The sequence below is a fragment of the Triturus cristatus genome, chromosome 7 (genome assembly GCF_964204655.1).
Source record: "Triturus cristatus chromosome 7, aTriCri1.1, whole genome shotgun sequence".
Taxonomy (NCBI): domain Eukaryota; kingdom Metazoa; phylum Chordata; class Amphibia; order Caudata; family Salamandridae; genus Triturus; species Triturus cristatus.
The window spans coordinates 1733955444-1733982161 of NC_140590.1; positions in this window are offsets into that span (position 1 = coordinate 1733955444).

Sequence of the window (26718 nt, forward strand, 5' to 3'; positions counted from 1 at the left end):
GCTCACTCGAAAGTCTCAATGTCTCAAGGCAGTGCTCCAGTGTCTCTCCTCTGCGGCAGACACTACAAATAATATGCTCTTCATTGGTCATGGGCACAGATCATCTTGTGCAGACCCGGGACCATTCTCAGGCTCCAACACTCATCATTCAGTGTCAGAGGACGCTCAGGCTAAAAATTCCCAATAACTAAGCATGATGCGACATCGGTCAGGGGAGAAGCAACAAAAGAAAAAAAATCTATAGGAAGAACAAGAATTTACTTGGGTGATAGTCAGGCATGTGACACAACACCAAGAGTACGGGTGATACACAAAAGGCCAAAGTTACACAAATTTTAACTCTACCGCTGGCGACTACACCATATACGGTAATCCTAGGTAATGTTCCAGTTCCTTCTTCAGGGAAAAATGAAAACCTGTTTTTTCTTTTAAGGAACAAAAGCCATATGCTACTTAGGAAACAGAACATCATTAACTAATGTAATATAGAAATTAGGCCACCTTGAGTCACAGATCTATAATTTCCTCCTTAGGTCCAATCAAGGATACATAAATGTAAGGCTGCCTGTTCCTTTAAGAGAAGGGGCAGTAACGTGACTAACTGCAGGTGACACACTTTGATCCTGTATATCTCTTTTTATTTTCCTTCAATACCATTATAGCCAAATAGACATGCACTGGTGAAGTGTTGTCTCTCATGTTCACAGCATGAAATATCATTATCTGTGGAATTTAGTAACCAGAACAAGTTCAACCGACTGTTGCGTAGCGATGGGCATCGTCATGACCATCCCCTCACAACACAGGTAAACTTGTAATAGTATCAAAAGCAGCAACAACAAAAAAAAAAAAACATGCATAAAAATAAAAAATAATAAAAACGCACAAAACGTCAAGCCATCAGATATACTTGCTGTATATCAAGCACAAAAAGCATTGACAAAACAATAGCATATGTGAATAAGCGGTGACACACAACACCATGTCATGTACTTTTATGCACTGTAAACCTGCAGCCCAAAACCCAATATTTGGGCCTGCTTAATTTGTCAGGTTTAAAATCCTTACCCTCCTTTTGACAGTAGATCACCAGGCAATGGAAATCTGCTGTCAAATATAACTTTACTGTTTCTCTTCTAACATACAGGACCAGCAAGAACAATTCATGATAGGACCAAATACACAAAAATAAATTTGCATTACTTAACTGTTACCCTCTTGTCAGTTACCTCGCAACATCAAGCCACCTTAGTTTTACCTTTCTAAAAGTAAAAATTGTTACACTGACACTTCATATTAATTTTGCACCTACAATATCCACTGTGAAAAATAAGTCTTAATTGGCAAATCGTTCTCACTTAGGCATGTAGCCTTCAAAATTTTAGAAAAGGGCTGCATCTTATTTTCTGTCTAAGACTTAATGCAACACTTCGTTTTCTGTCAAATAAAAGTAACTAGCAGGCAATATTATTTTTTTTTAGAGCGGAGACACAAATGTATCAGTTCTGCAAAGCATTTAACATGATGTTTGGACTTTCAAAGAAACCCTTTTTCTATATTTTCCCTTTGGAATTAAGTTCTTTAGTTTTATTGATGTTCTTATGGAATAACCAGAAACCCCACTTTTTAGAGGCCCGTAAGGTCATTCTGCATTTCACAGAGACAAGGCCCTAATTATAAAGGTCATAAATGTCAAAGTGACAGCCTACTCCATTGTTGACGGGAAAACTAAAGATAGCATCTCAGCAGCGCGACTTGAGCCAGCCTCTGCAGCTCTCCTAGCCCCCAGCTTCTGCCACTCTGAATTTGTCAAAGCCAGAAGGCCTTCCTAATTCCTCCTAACTTGCAATAATTTACTCTATTTTGAAAAATAATTTCTCCTTTGTAGGCGCTAAAAAGAATTATCTCTATTCCCAGATTATTAAACTACATTTACTGTGAATAATTCACAAAAACTTAATAACACACATACCAGTTTTTAGAATAAATGCTTGTTGCAATCCTATGCAATGGTACACATTTCATCAACCTTAAATGAATGAACGTCTCAGTAGGCCCAGCTGAAGTTAGAACCTTCAACCCTGATATTAAAACAAGCCTTTGTACTGGCACATTGACTCATTGAATCATAAGAAGGCACAACCTGTAAATATATATCAAACCTAAATGTATGCATTTACTGAAGCCTGAGACACTTTAAAAAGTACTCTGAATGAAAGAAAATGCAGTTTAAACAGTGCTTTTACCCAAATTCGACTTTGATATTTTAGGCATTAAAAAACGAATATCCTACAATTTTCTTGCATAATATGCATTACCAGAATGTCTATTACATAACCCATGAGTCAGGCATTGGAAATAATAACTTATACTTTATAAAAATGAACTTGTTTGCGCCTGCGCCAAGGGAAAATTGTACACACGAATGCTTGTCATTTTAGTGATGCAACACAACTTAAATTACATTTTAACGCTAGGAGGTCATAGTATAGGTATTAAGCTTTATAAATATTAAAAAACGATTTTGAAAAGCACTTATTTTTTTTAAAATAATTTTTCCATGATTAAAATTTTTCTTTAAAAAAAAAACATTTCTTCTAAAAAAAAAACAATTATTCGTTTTTGTGATAATTCCACATATAAAAGCAAGCTGCATCCCTTGCCTATTATTTTGGACACATTAACTCACAAGCCTAAGCGCATAAGCCTAACTTGAAACGCGTCACATTTTTGCGCCACTTTCATTTAAAAGGACGGTTATGCAAAATTCCACCCGTGTTTAACTGGGAAAGTGCTGGCTGAATGAACATTCCTATCAAATATACTGCAGCTGAAAAGTTTGCCTGTGAACATCTAATACAATGCATCTAAGGAAAATGCTGTAAATTTATTTACTTTTGCAAAAATAGATAATTTCGTTTTTAGGGCCTTATTTATATCTATTGAATGTGTTTCTAATTTTATCCTTTAAGCATTTAACGGCAGTTTTGTATATGTGCACAATTGCTCATTCTATAAATTAAAGAGCAACATATAGCTATTTTAGCACATCACATGGTTCATTTCTGGATTTTTTTCTAAGTTTCTACTTAATATTAATTAACCAACATTTTACTTAACAGACTGAAAACATCAAGAAGACCCACAAACACACATTGAGCTCATTTCAGACATAAACAGAAAGGGGTCAAACACTCAGGACACATAATACAGCGCGCTTTTAGCCATTTTTCATAAATAGCGCCGTCGCAATTTACTCACAGAACCGTTTGCAGATACTAGTTGTAAGTCATATTTACAAGAGGAAAGAAAACTTTTCTCAATAGTGTTCCAAAAAACTGCAAAAACAGCCTCACAGACGTTTATTTCCAAGAATAGCGGACTCATACTTTATTAAACGTGATGGGGCCCACGCCGTGTTTAAAATAGAGCTCATAAGTTGGAGTTCCAATCGGAGGTATCAGACATGAATCCTCCAATCGGGAATCGCTGTTGCAACCAAAACAAAACCAAGTTCCAAATTTGCTACGATTAGGCATCTTCGCTCACTAACCGAGCTTCAAACTTCAAGGGGCTATCTCTATCGATACACTCGCAAATGTACGAGACCCTCGGTTTTTGAAAATTGCAATCTTCAAATAAAACTAAGGACCAATACTAAGAACCAATACTAAGGACCAAAGAACCAAACTAAGAACCAATGCAAAACCAAGAACCAAAAACTAAGAACCAAAGGACCAAAGAACTAAGGACTGGGAGTGACCCACTTATGCTTCAACTAAAGCAGATGGAGAAAAAGTCTCTTCATTACCTGCCTACACAAATTGCAATTCGCGTATACAAACCTATACAAACCTATCAAAGCTATACCAAACAAATAGTTGTCCAAATTCTAATTACCAAGTTCTAAATGACCTAACAGTCTTTTTTTTTTTTTTTTTTACTTACGCCAAAAAGGTTCTCAGTCAGGAGTGACATCTTTTGGAGAGTCAAAGTCAGAAAGATCAGAGATATACTGGGCTGCAGAGACGAAGAATCCCCCAGAACCTCTGTGCACACAGTACCTGCTTAGTGGATTTCTGTCCTGTTCTCTCCCCCTGTTGGGCGCCAACTGTAGTATTTGAAATTTTCATTCTCAGGGTAATATAACAAAGAACTTGGCAAAGAAGCTGAAATATGAAAAGACATCTTTATTAAACTCAAATGAGTGAGGCTACGTCGCCCAGGAGCACCTAAAGCAACTGAATGAGGCAGCCTCCAGAATGGTCTTAGCTCAGACCTTTTATACCATTTATTATGCCCTAGGCATACGAGGGAGTAGTACCAGTCACATTCCTAAACAAATGAAAAAGCTAGAGAGGCAACATTATAATTACAGGGTTTCAGTTGACAAGGGTAAAAAGCCGGACAAAACCAACATTCTTCTTTAGACAAGCTGGATAAACCCATAAAAAATGGTCACCTCCCCATCGTAAATAGACCATAAAAGCAGGAACAGAAACAGATGAGAGGCAGGATAAGGGGTGTGTATGTGCATACCAAACTTTACAATCTCCTGTTCTTTGATCTCTATCTGACCAGCTGCCTAACAAGGAACTGGCTCAACGAGGTCAGCTTCAGGCAACAGGGTCAGTTCACTCAGGTCATTCAAAAGTCAGCTAAAGTCATCAGCCTATGTGAGGGCAACCACAAAATGGCTGCTATGCACAAAATGGAACCCATGGTTCAGAACGAAATCTCCAAATACACAGTGAATCCATCGGTGTAACATAACGAAAACACTCATGCATACCGCACTCATCATTTGCGGTTCGCTGATACCAAAATCGTCATGATACGACGATGTTTATAATACGGGTCCAGAATTTTCAGTACCACAGGCTCGTGATTTCAAACGTATCATAAAAGTCCATTTGTGACTTGAAATGAATGTAAAATTACTTTTATACATTGCACAAAGGGTTTGTGCAGTCACAAGCCAGGGATGTGGAATTCCTATAGCCCGGCGCCCAGGACATATTGTTTGGGGTCAAGGGCATCAAGTTTTCATGTGTATTTTGTCCTTGGGACAAGTAGGCCCAACCCCCTACAGCACAAACCCGTTGGCTGCCAGTTTACAGTACCACATTATGGATTAGGAAAGGCCATTGTCTACAGTTAAGGTAATATGTGTGTCCAAGTGTTAATGCTGTTCAAACTTGTATTTATGGTTCATTAATGAAAAGCATTCATTATTACGGCGAGCATTAAAAGTAAATGCCGTAAGCTCGGCCTTCACTACTGATGGCGGCTCCAGTATAAATGTGTACACACGTTTTCAAAGTTTAGTAATATGAGGCTATGTATAATGCTCCCAGAACGCTCTCTGTTTATATGCAAATATTTGCAGAAGCTTGAAAGCAAGAGTGATGGTTCTTTGCTTTCAAAATAAAATGTTCACAAAAAAATGCAAGTAGGAAAAAAAACATTTTGCAAAACTACTGTAAGATTTTAGGTGCCATATCTTTGCAGCATCATTTAGTAACATGTTGATGTACGCTTGTATTTCCCAAAAATATTCCTAATGGAAAATCAGTGTAACCAGTTGAAATATGATTATGGGGAAAAAATAAACAAGCATTGGCAAAGCCAGTAGGTCTGAAATGTGTGGTCAGCCTTTTGGTTTTGTCAATGCGTGACTTGTTTAGGCATGTTTTTTGTAAAACCTTATTGTGTGGGAGCTGCTGGGCCCTCACCATTATAACAAGTATTGGCAAACGCAAAAATAGATTTTGGTCTCCAAAAAAAAGCACACATTGACACAAAGGTCATGGTTTACGCAAGGCCTAATTAAAGGCGCAATTAAAAGTCTCAAAAGTGCATCCATGGTATATATCCTTGCATTAAGGGCATATATACAGTTTCCGTGAATTCACAAGAATTTACAGAAGTAGGCCAAGAAATAGTAGGGGCAAAATGGTCATGCTAATTGTTATGAAAATCAATGTGATTTTGAAGTTGGAGTGAAACTGCTTTTTCAAGAACTTTGAAGTGGGCTGGTGATGGGGAAGACTTTGTAAAGTTGGAGGGAAGACTCATGGGTGTCTTTAGCATTGGAAGTATCTGGATAATTTTATAGGAGGGGGAAACCTCTGTAGGCAACATTCCTAATGGAGTTCTTTGCTTGTCCAAAAAACATACGTTTATTAAGGGACCTTTCATGTAGACTGCTTTGCCTTTGTATGGGCGATCGGGTGGCAAAAAGAGGGTTCAGTATTTGTGGGGATTTAAACTACAGCTCTAGGAAAGGAGAGAACGGAAACCCATGATGTGGAACATCAGGAACGGATCACTGCTAATGTTGAGGGTACTTGTTTAGGTTCAGGTGGGGTGGGACAGTCACATGGTTCAAAACCCAAGAGACTTTCTTTTAAAACGTTTGACAACAGGCAAATTTAAGAGGATTTTTTTAAATATGTATTTTTTATTTCATAAATCAAAAAAATAAATGAACACAGACAGTGTGGCATACACGTAAAGGGTTAATGAGTTCTGTAACTGACAATAAAGCTAGAATAACCACAGGGGGGAAAGAGTGTGCTAAAGTGACACCAAACTCCAGGGCACCACACCTTTTTATTCATAGGTAGTCTAATGGAGCCCTTTCTGTGCTTTTATCTATATGTACGCGTGTAGGTCAGAATACAGTTGCATATCTTTGCTTAACAGGAGCATGCCTCGCAACCTGTCTAAGTTGTGACGATGAACAAATGCTTAGCTGATAGCCATTCGCTGTAATTTCTAAAGCTGAACTCGTCCTAGGTTTTGTGCTTAAACAATAAAGTATCGTGGGATTTTTGTTTACCCATAGTAAACTCGTAGCATCTCCCATTTCGCAGCGGTACATTTGTGACTGAAATGCTGCCCAGCTAAACTCTGCGTTGAAATGAATTGCAGTATATGGACTTTTAGAATAGAAATTCCAGTCCGGTTGTGGGTCTCCAAATCGTTGTCAAAACGAGTGCTATGCTTTCCTGATAGTTTTAAGTCTCAGACGCTCACATCTATCCTGCCCAAGTCAAAGTAGTGAAGGTTTCAGTTGAGATGTGGGAATGGGGTGACAAATCCTCGTTTTTGCTCATTATCCGAACAGCGATTTAATTTTCATTTGTACGCTGCACACCTCTAGTGATTGTTAGAGAGCTGTAGTAGTAATGCTTTCAAAAGTACAAACCAGATAATTTAAAGCTTGTCTATTCCAAATAAAAAACACCTTTATCCCGTGCTTTAAAAAGGTGTTCCATTAGGGGCTGTAGGCTACGTTCCCCGCACCGCGCTTTACTAGCAAAAGAGTAGAGCCAGTTTACAAACACATAGCGTGTACTTTGGTACACGCTGTGATTTTAAACCGACTACTGTTTTGTTGGTAAAGCGCGGGGACGATTGTGGCCTTTTGTTTAAGTATTGATGGTAATCAGAGCCCCTTCAAGGGCTGTGATTACCATCAATACATAAACAAAAGGCCACAATCAGTCCCGTGCTCTGCAGCCACACGCCCCTGAGCCCCCCCCCCCAAGCCGCCACAAGCCCGCCACAAGCCCCCAAGCCCCCTTATCTGCACTCTCTACGATTCCTCGCCGGCACCACTGGAACAAGTGCCTGGTTTTCGCGCCGCTTGCTTCTTAAAGCGGCGGCGCGGCCGGCGCCTTGCCGCCGGGACGTCCTGAAATCGTTGTGCGCGCTCCACATCCGGGAGTGCGCAGTGATGTCGGCGAAGGTGCGCGCGTGCGCGCCTTAAAGGGAACGTAGCCCCCAGCACGACCCCCTACACTACCCAAATACCGCTGCACTACCTAAACCCTAAAACACTAACCCCAAGCATGACCCCCTACTCTACCCAAAGACCACTGCACTACCCTAAACCCTAAAACTCTACCCCCGCACGACCCCCTACACTACCCAAAGACAACTGCACTACCCTAAATGCTAAAACACGACCCCCTACACTACACAAACAAGGCTGCACTACCCTTAACCCTAAAACACAATCCCAAGCAAGACCCCCTACACTAAACAGACACCACTTGTTAGAATTGGGAATCTCTAGTTGGCACAGGTATGCACTTGCGACAAGCAGGGACTCTCAATTCTAAGTCAGAGTAAGGGGATCACCCTTTCAAATAACCCCTGCTCACCCTTTAGGTAGTGTGGCGCAAGCAGTCAAGACTATTCTCAGGGCGTCATAGGTTAAGCATTTGTGAACATATACAGTAATACAATGACACACCACAAATGGACACCAGTCAAGGTTATATCAAAAATAGGTTTCTTTATATAAGGCTTAGCACAAGACCAGAATAACGTTTAGAAATGACCACCGTATTATTTCAAAGTTCAATGTTCTTGCAAAAAGGCTTAAAATGCAAAAATACGCTTCTTTTACTCAATTCTGCTTCTTTTCAGGCTTTGTACGGTTCATACCTGGGTGTGCGACTCGTTTGCACTAAAAACCAAGAGAGTACGAGTCAAACAATCGGTGCGGACTCCGGGGTCCGTGACGCGCACGCTGCGGTGCGAACAGAACAAAGTACCTTAAGTTTGTGGGGTCCGCGACGGACAGTGCGGGACAAGTTGATGGGTCCGGATCGTAGTTCGGCAGCATATTCGGTCTGGTCGGGTCGTGGCGTCGGGACGCGGCGTTGGTACGGGACCTTCAGGGATACGGTGTGGATGGTCCGGATCAGCTTGCAGAGTCCGTGGCGTTCGGCGTTCGAGCCGTACCTTCGGTGCGGATAGACGGCGACACTTCTCGGCGCCGTACAGCGTACGGGGAGGATCAGCGTACTGCGGCTTCTCGGCTCTGAGTACGGCACGGGCAATACGTTAGCAGCGTACGGACCTGCCTGCGGGACAGCGAAGCTTGTTTTCAGCGTACAGGGTTCGGCAGCCAGGGCTGTACGTCTCGAATCGGCGGGGAAAGTTAGGTGCGATGCGGCCGGGAGGGATACGGCGCGTGCTAACGCTTTTGGATCAGCGTAGATGCACAGTGCCGGGCGGCAAAGACACGGCTTCGCGGCGGATGGGGTACGAGGCGTACTGGGGCCAAATCCAGCGGAAAACAAGCTAGAATTGTCCAGGCAACTCAATTTTGGAAGGCAGATGAGTCCAATGGTCCTGGGACTCAGTTCAGGGGGCAAGCTCTTCTTCCAAGCCCTTGGAGATAGTTGAAAAACAAAGTGCAAAGTCTCTTTCAGTCTTTTCCTCTCCTTTCTCAGCAAGGCACCCACTGCAGGCCAATCCCCCAGGTCAGGGAAAGTTACTCCTCCTTCAGCTTCTTCCAGGTCCTTCTAGTCAGGCAGAGTTTCTTCGTGGTTCAATCAGGATCTGATTTCTTAGGAGCAGGGCTCCTACATTTATACTAAGTTTCTTTTGTCTTTACAGGCCATGGGGGCCTTTGCCTAATCCCAGTCCAGTTCTTTTCAGTGAGGAGCACTTTGTTGTTGGGACTCTGGCTTCTTCTTTCAGCAGGCAGGGCAGAGACATCAGATGCTCCCCAGGGGGTGGAGCCAGTATTGTGGTGGCAGAGCACTGCCCTATTCAGAGTCAAGGTGCACTCCTTCCTCCCATCCTGGTGTAATCTTTCTATTCACCACCTGGCAGCCCCAGCCTGTCTCCTGGAACTTCCCAGCACTGTCACTCCAGCTACAGACAAAGAAGATAACCCCTCCCAGCAGAGGCGGACTGAAATGGTTAGGCATGCAAAGGCTAACTTTCTAAAAGTAGCATTTGCAAACTCAGGATATTAAAATAACATTTGCTAAAAGATGTATTTTATTATTCTGAGTTCAGGCATACTAAACACGAATTTCTACCATGCTTCCGGAGCCTGCTAGGATTATAGAGTGTTATAATCTAGCAGCCCATTCTGGCCTATGGAGAGCAGGTAGCCTTACAATAGTGAAAAACGAAAATGGCTGTAATTCACTATTAGGACATGCCACACACTTCAGGGCATGTCCTACCTTATCCTTACAATGCACCCTGCCCTAGGGCCTACCATAGGGGTGACTAACATGAAGGTAAGGGAAGGTTTAAGGACTGCCAAGTGGGGACACTTGCCCAGTCAGCATGACAGTACCAGACTGCATGCAGGTTCCGCAATGGCAGACCTTAGACATATTTTACCCCGCTGCTTCTGTGGGTGGCACAACCAGTGCTGCAAGCCCACTAGCAGCATTTGGATATACAAGCCCTTGGCACCCCTGGTGCACTCTACTAGGGACTGATAATAAACCAAATAAGCCAAACATGGAATCCAATGAACATCAACATTTTACCATAGGGAGAGCATATGCACCTTAGCACTGATCAGCAGTGGTAAGGTGCCCAGAGTCATAAAACAGCCAACAACAGGTCAGAAAAAATACCGGAGGAAGGCAAAAAGTTTAGGGATGACCCTGCAAAAAGGGCCAAGTCCAACACAACCCCCTTCCAGCCAAAACGCAGGGTAGACCAATCACCACCGTGATGGTCTTCCCTGCTTGGGGCGATAGAACAAGGACCTGGCCCGCAACTGCAGGGGCAGACTCCAGTTCTACGCCAATCTGAACCTATTGGAATCCCTCTGTCCATACTCTCAGGGCCCACCAAGCCAATCCCTGGGGAACCCTTCTCCTCACCTGTGGACACCACCTGTGCAGCACCTAACCTTAACTGGCCCACAGGTGTGTCCCAACAGACAGACAGCAAAATGCTACAGTGGCCACTGACAGTAGTCAGGGATGAGACCCAGGCCGGATGCCTCTCAGGGCTCTCAAACCTCTGTGGCGCCGGGGAGCGGGGGGCAGTAGCCCCAGGTGCTTGGCACCCTTTGTCCATTCTCCCCCTTGTCAGGTCAGGTATGACATCCTGGCACTGACCCACCAGCCCCAGGACTGTACCCGGCAGCTGGACTAAAGACTGGGGTGGCCTCTACCACACCCGGTCCTCCCTCTTGGGGCTCTGTACCCTCCCACCTGGAGTGGTACCCCCTTCCAGAATTGGCAGGGCACCTGGGGCAGGTGTCCTGTGCAATTCGCCCACCAGTTCAGGGGTTCTATCCTGCAACTGGGCGTCCAGGTCAGGGGGGACACCCTGAACCTGGCCCTCCAACCTAGGGTCTAAACCCTTCAGTTGAGCCGGGGTCAGAGGCGAGGACTCCCTCCCTCTGCACCCCCTTCCAGAGTACTGCCCACTCCCAACTGGTGTGGTACCCCTAGAAGCAACATGGGTCAGGACACTGCTTACAGTGGTCCCACCCTCCAGGTCAGATAACACCTGAACCTGGCTTCCCAACCCTGGGTCCAACCCATGCAGTTGAACGCTCGCCTGGCGCACCAGGACTTCCCGGGGAGCAAGCATGCCCCCCCTGAGGGTGACACATAACTCATGTGCCGTGTGACAGTCTGCCTGGCGCTGATCTCCCGATCCCTGTCCATCTGACAGTGCCTGAAGATCCCCCAGGACAGAAGTGGTGTCACCATGGTCATTCACTGGTGACGCAGCCCTTCTGGCTGGCACTTGACCCACTGGTTCTTCCACTGGGGACTCTTTCCCCCTCTCACCCCTCACTCTGGACTTCTGCACCCTCCCAACTGGAGCGGTACTGCCAGACACCAGAACCGAGGGAGGCCTGCTTAAAGACACTCCCCGTCCACTAGACACTAGGGGATCCCCATCAACGGGCGGAACATCAGGACAGCCTAGGCTCCCTACCTGGTGTTCCCTTAAAGAACCATCCGGGCTCTGAGACTGGGTTTTGGGCACCTGGGGGCACGCAGCCCCACACTCACTCCTTCTCCACTGAGACAGGACGTGAGCCCCTACACCCCTCCCACTACCAGGGGACCTAGCTGGGCTACTCTGCACCACTTCCACCACTCTGGGTTGGAAGATACCTGAGCCACTCCCCACGGGTCACTCCCCAATGCCTCTCCAGACCCTCTGGAATCCACCAAAGGGTCTGCCTCCAATGTGAGCTCTCTGCGGTCAGAGAACTCACCCTCACACAGGTGATGGCATAGCTCTGGAAAACAGGGACTTACAATATGCTCTCCCACAATTGGATCACACAGCCCCCTAGCAGGGTTAACCAAACTATCCTTCACCTAGCATCCAGTGCCTCACACACGTACTCCACACCACTCTCCTGAGACTGGCAAGACAGTATCTGACTGTCTCTGTCACACAACCCACACTCTTCTGGGCGGTCTTCACACTCACCCACCAGGACTTCAATTTTTGGGGAACCCCTCTCCCTGCACCCCTCATCTAGGGACAGTAGAGTGTCCCTCCCACCACTAGGACCATGAACCCCTACGCCAGTTACCCTATTCCCTTCAGGGATACTGTGCACTACTGGAGCTACCTCATGCCCTTGAACCTCCTGGTGTATGTTAACCCCCTCCTTCAAGTCAGGGGCCCTATCTTTGGGTGTGCATACTACTCTCTCAGCACTAGAAAATTCAATACTGCTGCCACCAGAGGGAGAGTTGTCTAAGCTCTTGGCCTCGAGATCCAACTCCCTCATTCTTACTTCATGCTCCATGGCCAGCCTTTGTCTTTCCATTTCCATTCTCAGTTTTGCCATCTCCCCTTCATGTGCTCTTGCAGCCCTCCTGTTGGCCATCTCCTCTGGCGACAGGCCTCTGCCAGGCTTAGAAGCACCTTCTGGGGGTGTCACCTCCAGCACATTCTCTGGGAACTTGGATTCCTACCAGGCCCTCAGCGCCTATACTGCTCCTTGTTTTTCAATTCAGTTTGGTTAATTCTGCACTTGGAGAGGTATCCTTTCAAGACTTTATTTGTGCACTTCAGCAGTGCCCTCTCCTCCCAATCTATGTCATCAACCCCAGAGAATATAGAGGCCGGTCTGCCTCCATTGACTGAGCCAGGCATGGTTTCTTAAAGTGGAGATTCTTCAGCAAAACAAAAATCAATACTGTGTGGCTGTGTTATCGGTCTGAACTCACTACGTGGCGTTCACTTAATCACTGTACATGAATCACAAATGCAAATTCAAATCCTCACCGCTGACCACCAATGTTAGAATTGGGAATCTCTAGTTGGCACAGGTATGCACTTGCGACAAGCAGGGACTCTCAATTCTAAGTCAGAGTAAGGGGATCACCCTTTCAAATAACCCCTGCTCACCCTTTAGGTAGTGTTGCGCAAGCAGTCAAGACTATTCTCAGGGCGTCATAGGTTAAGCATTTGTGAACACATACAGTAATACAATGACACACCACAAATGGACACCAGTCAAGGTTATATCAAAAATAGGTTTCTTTATATAAGGCTTAGCACAAGACCAGAATAACGTTTAGAAATGACCACCGTATTATTTCAAAGTTCAATGTTCTTGCAAAAAGGCTTAAAATGCAAAAATAGGCTTCTTTTACTCAATTCTTCTTCTTTTCAGGCTTTGTACGGTTCGTACCTGGGTGTGCGACTCGTTTGCACTAAAAACCAAGAAAGTACGAGTCAAACAATCGGTGCAGACTCCGGGGTCCGTTACGCGCACGCTGCGGTGCGAACAGAGCAAAGTACCTTAAGTTTGTGGGGTCCGCGACGGACAGTGCGGGACAAGTTGATGGGTCCGGATCGTATTTCGGCAGCGTATTCGGTCTGGTCGGGTCGCGCCGTCGGGACGCGGCGTTGGTACGGGACCTTCAGGGATACGGTGCGGATGGTCCTGATCAGCTTGCAGAGTCCGTGGCGTTCGGCGTTCGAGCCGTACCTTCGGTGCGGATAGACGGCGACACTTCTCGGCGCCGTACAGCGTACGGGGAGGATCAGCGTACTGCGGCTTCTCGGCTCTGAGTACGGCACATGCAGTACGTTAGCAGCGTACGGACCATACCTGCGAGACAGCGAAGCTTGTTTTCAGCGTACAGGGTTCGGCAGCCAGAGCTATACGTCTCGAATCGGGGGGGAAGGCTAGGTGCGATGCGGCCGGGGGGGATACGGCGCGTACTAACGCTTTTGGATCAGCGTAGACGCACGGTGCCGGGCGGCAAAGACACTGCTTCGCGGTGGATGGGGTACGAGGCGTACTGGGGCCAAATCCAGCGGGAAACAAGCTAGAATTGTCCAGGCAACTCAATTTTGGAAGGCAGATGAGTCCAATGGTCCTGGGACTCAGTTCAGGGGGCAAGCTCTTCTTCCAAGCCCTTGGAGATAGTTGAAAACAAAGTGCAAAGTCTCTTTCAGTCTTTTCCTCTCCTTTCTCAGCAAGGCACCCAATGCAGGCCAATCCCCCAGGTCAGGGAAAGTTACTCCTCCTTCAGCTTCTTCCAGGTCCTTCTAGTCAGGCAGAGTTTCTTCGTGGTTCAATCAGGATCTGATTTCTTAGGAGCAGGGCTCCTACATTTATACTAAGTTTATTTTGTCTTTACAGGCCAGGGGGGCCTTTGCCTAATTCCAGTCCAGTTCTTTTCAGTGAGGAGCACTTTGTTGTTGGGACTCTGGCTTCTTCTTTCAGCAGGCAGGGCAGAGACATCAGACGCTCCCCAGGGGGTGGAGCCAGTATTGTGGTGGCAGAGCACTGCCCTATTCAGAGTCAAGGTGCACTCCTCCCACCCATCCTGGTGTAATCTTTCTATTCACCACCTGGCAGCCCCAGCCTGTCTCCTAAAACCTCCCAGCCCTGTCACTCCAGCTACACACAAAGAAGATAACCCCTCCCAGCAGAGGCGGACTGAAATGGTTAGGCACGTAAAAGGCTAACTTTCTAAAAGTAGCATTTGCAAACCCAGGATATTAAAATAACCTTTGCTAAAAGATGTATTTTATTATTCTGAGTTCAGGCATACTAAACACGAATTTCTACCATGCTTCCTGAGCCTGCTAGGATTATAGAGTGTTATAATCTAGCAGCCCATTCTGGCCCATGGAGAGAGCAGGTAGCCTTACAATAGTGAAAAACGAAAATGGCTGTAATTCACTATTAGGACATGCCACACACTTCAGGGCATGTCCTACCTTATCCTTACAATGCACCCTGCCCTAGGGCCTACCATAGGGGTGACTAACATGAAGGTAAGGGAATGTTTTGGGACTGGCAAGTGGGGACACTTGCCCAGTCAGCATGACAGTACCAGACTGCATGCAGGTTCCGCAATGGCAGACCTTAGACATATTTTACCCCGCTGCTTCTGTGGGTGGTACAACCAGTGCTGCAAGCCCACTAGCAGCATTTGGATATACAAGCCCTTGGCACCACTGGTGCACTCTACTAGGGACTGATAGTAAACCAAATAAGCCAAACATGGAATCCAATGAACATTACCATAGGGAGAGCATATGCACCTTAGCACTGATCAGCAGTGGTAAGGTGCCCAGAGTCATAAAACAGCCAACAACAGGTCAGAAAAAATACAGGAGGAAGGCAAAAAGTTTAGGGATGACCCTGCAAAAAGGGCCAAGTCCAACACCACTGCACTACCCTAATCCCTAAAACACTACCCCCTACACTACACAACCACAATTGCACTACCCTAAACCCTTAAACACTGCCCAAAGCACGACCCCCTGCACAACCCAAACACCACTGCACTACCCTAAACCGTAAAACACTACCCCCAGCACGACCCCCTACACTACCCAAACACCACTGCACTACCCTAAAACCTAAAACACTACCCCCAGCAATACCCCCTACTCTACCCAAACACCACTCCACTACCCTAAACCCTAAAACACTACCCCCAGCAGTACCCTATACACTACCCAAACACCATTGCACTACCCTAAACCCTAAAGCACTACCCCCAGCAGTACCCCCTACACTACCCAAACACCACTGCACTACCCTAAACCCTACAACACTACCCCCAGCACGACCCCCTACACTACCCAAACACCACTGCACTACCCAAAACCCTAAAACACTACCCCCAACATGATCCCCTACTCTACCCATACACCACTGAACTACCATAAACACTAAAACACTCCCCCAGCACCACTCGTTACACCACTACACTACCCAAAACACTAAATCAACCCCCATCAAGATCCCCTACACTACCCATACACCACTGCACTACCCTAAACCCTAAATCTACCCACAGCATGACCCCCTTCATTACCCAAACACCACTGCACTACTCTAAACCCTAAATCTACACTCAACATGACCCCCTACACTACCCAAACACCACTGCACTACCCTAAACCCTAAAACACTACCCAAGCATGACCCCCTACACTACCCAAACACCACTGCACTACCCTAAACCCTAAAACACTACCCCCTACACTACACACACACCACTGCACTACCCTAAACTCTAAAACACTACCCCAGCATGATCCCCTACACTACCCAAACACCACTGCACTACCCTAAACCCTAAAACACTACCTCTAGCAGTACCCCTACACTATGCAAACACCACTGCACTGCCTTAAACCCTGTAACATCACCCCCCGCATGACCCCATACAATGTCCCAACACCACTGCACTGCCCTATACCCTGAAACAACACCCCCGCACAACACCCTACACTGCTCGAACAACTCTGCACTGCCTTAAACCCTGAAACACCACCCCCCGCATAACCCGCTACACTGCCCGAACACCACTGCACTGCCGTAAACCCTCAAACACCACCCCCAGCAAGACCCCATACACAGCCAGAACACCACTGCCCTAAACCCTGAAACATCAACCCCAGCACGATCCCCTACACTGCCCGAACACCACTGCACTGCCCTAAACCCTGAAACACCACCCCAGCACGACCATCTACACTGCCCGAAAACCACTGCCCTAAACCCTGAAACATCACCCCCAGCACTATCCCCTACACTGCCCGAACACCACTGCACTGCCCTAAACCCTGAAACACCACCCCCAACAAGACCCCCTACTCTGCCCGAACACCATTGCCCTAAACCCTGAAACATCACCCCAGCACGATCCCCTACACAGCCCGAACACCACTGCACTGCCCTAAACACTGAAACACCACCCCCAGCAAGACCCCCTACACTGCCCGAACATCACTGCCCGAAACCCTGAAAAATCACCCCAGCACGATCCCCTACACTGCCCGAACACCACTACACTGCCCTAAACCCTGAAACACCACCCCAGCACGACCACCTACACTGCCCGAACACCACTGCACTGCCCTCAACCCTGAAACTCCACCCCAGCATGACCCCCTACACTGCCCGAACACCACTGCACTGCCCTAAACTCTGAAACACCACCCCCTGCATGATCCCCTACACTTTCTGAGCACCACTGCACTGCCACAAACCCTGAAACACCACCCCCAGCAAGACCCCCTACACTGCCAGAACACCATTGCCCCAAACCCTGAAACACCACCCCCAGTAAGACCCCCTACACTGCCCGAACACCATTGCACTGCCCTAAACACTGAAACAACTCACCCAGCATGACCCGCTACACTGCCCGAACACCACTGCACTGCCCTAAACCCTAAAACACCACCCCAACACGACCCGCTACACTACCGAACACCTCTGCACTGCCCTAAACCCTAAAACATCACCCCAGCGTGACCCCCTATACTACCCAAACACCACTGCACTCACCTAAACCCTAAAACACGACCCCCAGCATGACGCCCTACACTACCCAAACACCTGTGCACTACCTCAACCCTAAAACACTAACCTCAAGCACGACCCCCTACACTATCCAAACACCACTGCACTACCCTAAACCCTAAACCACTACCCCAGCATGACCACCTACACTACCCAAACACCACTGCACTACACTAAACCCTAAAACACTACCCCCAGCACGACCCCCTACACTACCCAAACACCACTGCACTAACAAAAATACTCCCCCAGCACGACTCCCTACAATACCAAAACACCACTGCACTACCCTAAACCCTAAATCTACCCCAAGCACGACCCCCTACACTATCCAAACACCACTGCACTACCCTAAATCCTAAACCACTACCCCCAGCATGACCACCTACACTACCCAAACACCACTGCACTACCCTAAACCCTAAATCTACCTACAGCACTACCCCCTACACTACCCAAACACCACTGCACTACCCTATACCCTAAACCACTATCCCAGCACAACCCCCTACACTACCCAAAAGCAACTGCACTACCCTAAACCTTAAAACACTACCCCCAGCAAGACCCCCTACACTACCCAAACACCACTGCACTACCCTAAACCCTAAAACACAGCCCCCAGCATGACCCCCTACACTACACAAACCCCACTGCACTGCCCTAAACCCTAAAACACTACCTCAGCAAGATCCCCTACACTACCCAAACACCACTGCACTACCCTAAACCCTAAAACACTGCCCCCAGCATGACCCCCTACACTACCCAAACACCACTGCACTACCCTAAACCCTAAAACACTACCACTACAGTACACAAACACCACTTCACTACCCTAAACTCTAAAACACTACCCCCAGCGCGACCCCCTACACTACCCAAACACCACTGCACTACCCTAAAACACTACCCCCAGCAGTTCCCCCTACACTACACAAACACTACTGCACTACTCTAAACCCTAAAACACTACCCCAGTACAACCCCCTACACTACATGAACACCACTGCACTACCCTAAACCCTAAAACACTACTCCCAGCAGTACCCCATACTCTACCCAAACACCACTGCACTCCCCTAAACCCTAAACCACTACCCTCAGCATGACCCCCTACACTACACAAACACCACTGCACTCCCCTAAACCCTAAACCACTACCCCCAGCACAACCCCCTACACTACCCAAACACCACTGCACTACCCTAAACTATAAAGCACTGCCCCCAGCATGACCCCCTACACTGCCCGAACACCACTGCACTGCCCTAAACCCTAAAATACCACCCCCAGCACGACCCACTATACTACTCGAACAACGCTGCACTGCCCTACACCCTAAAACACCACCCCAGCATGACCCCCTACACTACCCAAACACTGCTGCACTTCCCTAAACCCTAAAACACCACCCCCAGCAGGACCCCCTACACTACCCAAACACCGCTGCACTACCTAAACCCTAAAACAATAACCCCAAGCACGACCCCCCACTCTACCCAAAGACCACTGCACTACCCTAAACCCTAAAACTCTACCCCCGCACGACCCCCTAAACTACCCAAAGACAACTGCACTACCCTAAATGCTAAAACATGACCTCCTACACTACACAAACAAGGATGCACTACCCTTAACCCTAAAACACAATTCCAAGCACAACCCCCTACACTACACAAACACCACTGCACTACCCTAAACCCTAAAACACTACCCCCTACACTACACAACCACAACTGCACTACCCTAAACCCTAAAACACTACCCACAGCACGACCCCCTGCACTACCCAAACACCAATGCACTACCCTAAACCCTAAAACACTACCCCCAGCACGACCCCCTACACTACCCAAACACCACTGCACTACCCTAAAACCTAAAACACTACCCCCAGCAGTACCCCCTACTCTACCCAAACACCACTCCACTACCCTAAACCCTAAAACACTACCCCCAGCAGTACCCACTACACTACCCAAACACCATTGCAGTACCCTAAACCCTAAAACACTACCCCCAGCAGTACCCCCTACACTACCCAAACACCACTGCACTACCCTAAACCCCAAAACACTACCCCCAGCACGACCCCCTACACTACCCAAACACCACTGCACTACCCTAAACCCTAAAACACTACCCCCAACATGACCCCCTACTCTACCCAAAGACCACTGCACTACCATAAACACTAAAACACTCCCCGAGCACCGCTCCTTACACTACCCAAACACCACTGCACTACCCTAAACCCTAAAACACTACCCCAGCAAGACCCCCTACACTACCCAAACACCACTGCACTACCCTAAACTCTAAAACACTGCCCACAGCATGACCCCCTACACTACCCAAACACCACTGCACTACCCTAAACCACTACCCCTTACACTACACAAGCACCACTGCACTACCCTAAACTATAAAACACTACCCCCAGCACGATCCCCTACACTACCCAAACACCACTGGACTACCCTAAACCCTAAAACACTACCCCCAGCAGTACCCCCTACACTACACAAACACCACTGCACTGCCCTAAACCCTGTAACATCACCCCCCGCATGACCCCATACAATGCCCGAACACCACTACACAGCCCTACACCCTGAAACAACACCCCCGCACAACACCCTACACTGCCCGAACAACTCTGCACTGCCTTAAACCCTGAAACACCAGCCCCCTCCATGACCCACTACACTGCCCGAACACCACTGCACTGCCCTAAACCCTGAAACACTACCCCCTGCACGACCCCTTACACTACCCAAACACCACTGCACTAGTCTAAACCCTAAAACACTATACCCAGCAGTACCCCCTACACTACACAAACCCCACTGCACTGCCCTAAACCCTAAAACACTACCTCAGCAAGATCCCCCACACTACCTAAACACCACTGCACTACCCTAAACCCTAAAACACTGCCCCCAGCATGACCCCCTACACTACCCAAACACCACTGCACTACCCTAAACCCTAAAACACTACCACTACAGTACACAAACACCACTTCACTACCCTAAACTCTAAAAAAACTACCCCCAGCGCGACCCCATACACTACCCAAACACCACTGCACTACCCTAAAACACTACCCCCAGCAGTACCCCCTACACTACACAAACACTACTGCACTACTCTAAACCCTAAAACACTACCCCAGTACAACCCCCTACACTACACGAACACCACTGCACTACCCTAAACCCTAAAACACTACTCCCAGCAGTACCCCATACACTACCCAAACACCACTGCACTCCCCTAAACCCTAAACCACTACCCCCAGCATGACCCCCTACACTACACAAACACCACTGCACTCCCCTAAACCCTAAACCACTACCCCAGCACAACCCCCTACACTACCCAAACACCACTGCACTACCCTAAACTATAAAACACTGCCCCCAGCATGACCCCCTACACTGCCCGAACACCACTGCACTGCCCTAAACCCTAAAATACCACCCCCAGCACGACCAACTATACTACTCGAACACCGCTGCACTGCCCTACACCCTAAAACACCACCCCAGCATGACTCCCTACACTACCCAAACACTGCTGCACTTCCCTAAACCCTAAAACACCACCCCCAGCACGACCCCCTACACTACCCAAACACCGCTGCACTACCTAAACCCTAAAACACTAACCCCAAGCACGACCCCCTACTCTACCCAAAGACCACTGCACTACCCTAAACCCTAAAACTGTATCCCCTCACGACCCCCTAAACTACCCAAAGACAACTGCACTACCCTAAATGCTAAAACACGACCTCCTACACTACACAAACAAGGATGCACTACCCTTAACCCTAAAACACAATCCCAAGCACAACCCCTAAAACTACACAAACACCACGGCACTACCCTAAACCCTAAATCACTACCCCCTACACTACACAACCACAACTGCACTACCCTAAACCCTAAAACACTACCCACAGCACGACCCACTGCACTACCCAAACACCAATGCAATACCCTAAACCCTAAAACACTACCCCCAGCACGACCCCCTACACTACCCAAACACCACTGCACTACCCTAAAACCTAAAACACTACCCCCAGCAGTACCCCCTACTGTACCCAAACACCACACCACTCCACTACCCTAAACCCTAAAACACTAGCCCCAGCAGTACCCACTACACTACCCAAACACCATTGCAGTACCCTAAACCCTAAAACACTACCCCCAGCAGTACCCCCTACACTACCCAAACACCACTGCACTACCCTAAACCCCAAAACACTACCCCCAGCACGACCCCCTACACTACCCAAACACCACTGCACTACCCTAAACCCTAAAACACTACCCCCAACATGACCCCCTACTCTACCCAAACACCACTGCACTACCATAAACACTAAAACACTCCCCGAGCACCGCTCCTTACACTACCCAAACACCACTGCACTACCCTAAACCCTAAAACACTACCCCAGCAAGACCCCCTACACTACCCAAACACCACTGCACTACCCTAAACTCTAAAACACTGCCCCCAGCATGACCCCCTACACTACCCAAACACCACTGCACTACCCTAAACCACTACCCCTTACACTACACAAGCACCACTGCACTACCCTAAACTATAAAACACTACCCCCAGCACGATCCCCTACACTACCCAAACACCACTGGACTACCCTAAACCCTAAAACACTACCCCCAGCAGTACCCCCTACACTACACAAACACAACTGCACTGCCCTAAACCCTGTAACATCACCCCCCGCATGACCCCATACAATGCCCGAACACCACTACACAGCCCTACACCCTGAAACAACACCCCCGCACAACACTCTACACTGCCCGAACAACTCTGCACTGCCTTAAACCCTGAAACACCAGCCCCCTCCATGACCCACTACACTGCCCGAACACCACTGCACTGCCCTAAACCCTGAAACACTACCCCCTGCACGACCCCCTACACTACCCAAACACCCCGCACTAGTCTAAACCCTAAAACACTACACCCAGCAGTACCCCTACACTACACAAACACCACTGCACTACTTTAAACCCTAAAGCACTACCCCCAGCACGACCCCCTACACTACCCAAACACAACTGCACTACCCTAAACCCTAAAACACTTCCCCAGCATGACCCCCTACACTACCCAAACACCACTGCACTACCCTAAACTCTAAAACACAACCCCCAGCACGACCCCCTACACTACCCAAACACCACTGCACTACCCTAAACCCTAAAACACTACCCCCAGCAGTACCCCCTACACTACACAAACACCACTGCACTACTCTAAACCATAAAACACTACCCCCAGTACGACCCCCTACACTACACAAACACCACTGCACTTCCCTAAACCCTAAACCACTACCCCCAGCACAACCCCCTACACTACCCAAACACCACTGCACTACCCTAAACCCTAAAACACTCCCCCCAGCAGACTCCCTACACTACCAAAACACTACTGCACTACCCTAAACACTAAACCTACCCCCAGCACGACCCCCTACACTACCCAAACACCCCTGCACTACCCTAAACCCTAAATCTACCCCCAGCATGACCCCCTACACTCCACAAACACTACTACACTACCCTAAACCCTAAATCTACCCTCAGCACGACCCCCTACACTACCCAAACACCACTGCACTACCCTAAACTCTTAAACACTACCCCCAGCATGACCCCATACACTACACCAACACCACTGCACTACCCTAAATCCTAAAACACTACCAACAGCACGGCCGCCTACACTACACAAACACCACTGCACTACCCTAAACCCTGAAACCCCAGTCCCAGCATGACCCCCTGCTCTGCCTGAACACCACTGCACTGCCCTAAACCCTGAAACACCTGCCCCAGCACGACCCCCTACACTGCCCGAACATCACTGCACTGCCCTAAACCCTGAAACACCGCCCCAGCAAGAACCCATACACTGCCTGAACACCACTGCCCTAAACCCAGAAACACCACCCCAAGCAAGACCACCTACACTGCCCGAAGACCACTGCCCTAAACCCTGAAACAGCACCCCCAGCATGACCCGCTACACTGCCCGAACACAACTGCACAGCCCTGAACACTGAAACAACACCCCAGCACAACCCCCTAGTCTGTACTCTGTCCGAACACCACTTCACTACCCTAAACCCTGAAACACCACCCCCAGCACGACCCCCTTCACTGCCCGAACAGAACTGCACTGCCCTAAACCCTGAAACACCACACCCAGCATGACCCACTACACTGCCCGAACACTACTGCACTGCCCTAAACCCTGAAACACCCCCCCCAGCATGACCCCCTACACTGCCCGAACACCACTGCACTGCCCTACACCTTGAAACACCACCCCCAGCATGACCCCCTACACTGCCGGAACACCACTGCACTGCCCTAAACCCTGAAATATCACTCCCAGCACGACCTCCTATACTGCCCGAACACCACTGCACTGCCCTAAACCTTAAAACACCAGCCCCAGCATGAAACCCTACACTGCCCGAACACCACTGCACTGCCCTAAACCCTGAAACACCAGCCCCCTGCATGACCCCCTACACTGCCCGAACACCATTGCACTGACCTAAACCCTGAAACACCGGCCAACTGCATTACCCCCTACACTGCCCGAACAACACTGCACTGCCCTAAACCCTGAAACACCACCCCCGTGCACGACCCCCTACACTGCCCAAACACCACTGCACTGCCCTAAACCCTGAAACACCACCCCCTGCATGACCCCTACACTGCCCGAACACCACTGCACTACCCTAAACTCTGAAACACCACCCCCGGCACGACCCACTACACTGCCCGAACACCACTGAACTGCCCTAAACCCTGAAACACCACACCCAGCACGACCCACTACACTGCCAGAACTCTACTGCACTGCCCTAAACCCTGAAACACCACCCCCAGCACGACCCCCTACACTGCCCGAACATCACTGCACTGCCCTACACCCTGAAACACCATCCCCAGCATGACCCCCTACACTGCCGGAACACCACTGCACTGCCCTAAACCCTAAAACATCACTCCAAGCATGACCTCCTATACTACCCGAACACCACTGCACTGCCCTAAACCTTGAAACACCAGCCCCAGTACGAACCCCTACACTGCCCGAACACCACAGCACTGCCCTAAACCCTGAAACATCAGCCCCCTGCATAACCCCCTATACTACCCGAACACCACTGCACTGCCCTAAACCCTGAAATACCAGCCCCCTGCATGACCCCCTACAATGCCCGAACACTACTGCACTGCCCTAAACCCTCAAACACCACCCCCTGCACGACCCCCTACAATGCCCAAACACCACTGCACTGCCCTAAACCCTGAAACACCACCCCCGCATGACACCTACACTACCCGAACACCACTGCACTGCCCTAAACTCTGAGCCCCCACCCCCAGCATGACCCCCTACACTTCCTGAACACAACAGCACTGCCCTAAACCCTAAAACACCACCCACAGCACAGGCCCATACACTACACAAACACCACTGCATTGCCCTAAATCCTAAAACACTACTCCCAGCACGACCCCCTTCACTACACAAACACCAATGCACTACCTTAAACCCTAAAACACTACCCCCAGCACGACCCCCTACACTGCCCTAACACCACTGCACTGCCCTAAATCCTAAAACACTATCCCCTGCTCGACCCCTTATACTTCCCGAACACCACTGCACTGCCCTAAACCCTAAAACACCACCCCCAGCACGACCCCCTATACTGCCCGAACAACACTGCACTGCCCTAAACCCTAAAACACCACCCCCAGCACGAACCCCTACACTGCCTAACACCACTGCACTGCCCTAAATCCTAAAACACTACACCCAGCACGAACCCCTACACTACCCAAACACCACTGCTCTGCCCTAAACCCTAAAACAGTACCCCCAGCACGACCCCCTACACTAAACAATCATGACTACAATGCCCTAAACCCTAAAACAGTACCCCCAGCCCGACCCCCTTAACTACACAAACAGCAATGCACTACCCTAAACCCTACAACATTACCCCCAGCCCGACCCCACACACTACCCAAATACCACTGCACTACCCTAAACCCTAAAACACTATCCCCAGCATGACCCCCTACACTACCCAAAGACCACTTCATTACCATAAACCTTAAAACACTACCCCCGCACGACCCCCTACACTACCCAAAGACCACTGCACTACCCTAAACCCTAAAACACGACCCCCTACACTACACAGAAGCCACTGCACTACCCTAAACCCTAAAACACTATCCCCAGCACGACCCCCTACACTACACAAACACCACTGCACTACTCTAAACCCTAAAACACTACCCCCAGCATGACCCCCTACACTACACAAACACCACTGCACTTCCCTAAACCCTAAATCACTACCCCAGCACAACACCCTACACTACCCAAACACCACTGCACTACCCTAAACCCTAAAACACTCCCCCCAGCATGACTCCCTACACTACCAAAACACTACTGCACTACCCTAAACACTAAATCTACCCCCAGCACGACCCCCTACACTACCCAAACACCCCTGCACTACCCTAAACCCTAAATCTACCCCCAGCATGACCCCCTACACTACACAAACACCACTGCACTACCCTAAACCCCAAATCTACCCTCTGCATGACCCCTACACTACCCAAACACCACTGCACTACCCTAAACCCTTAAACACTACCCCCAGCACGACCACATACACTACACCAACACCACTGCACTACCCTAAACCCTAAAACACTACCAACAGCACGACCGCCTACACTACAAAAACACCACTGCACTACCCTAAACCCAGAAACCCCAGTCCCAGCATGACCCCCTACACTGCCTGAACACCACTGCCCTAAACCCAGAAACACCACCCCCAGCAAGACCCCCTACACTGCCCGAAGACCACTGCCCTAAACCCTGAAACACCACCCCCAGCATGACCCCCTACACTGCCCGAACACAACTGCACTGCCCTAAACCCTGAAACACCACCCCCAGCACAACCCCCTTCACTGCCCGAACACCACTGCACT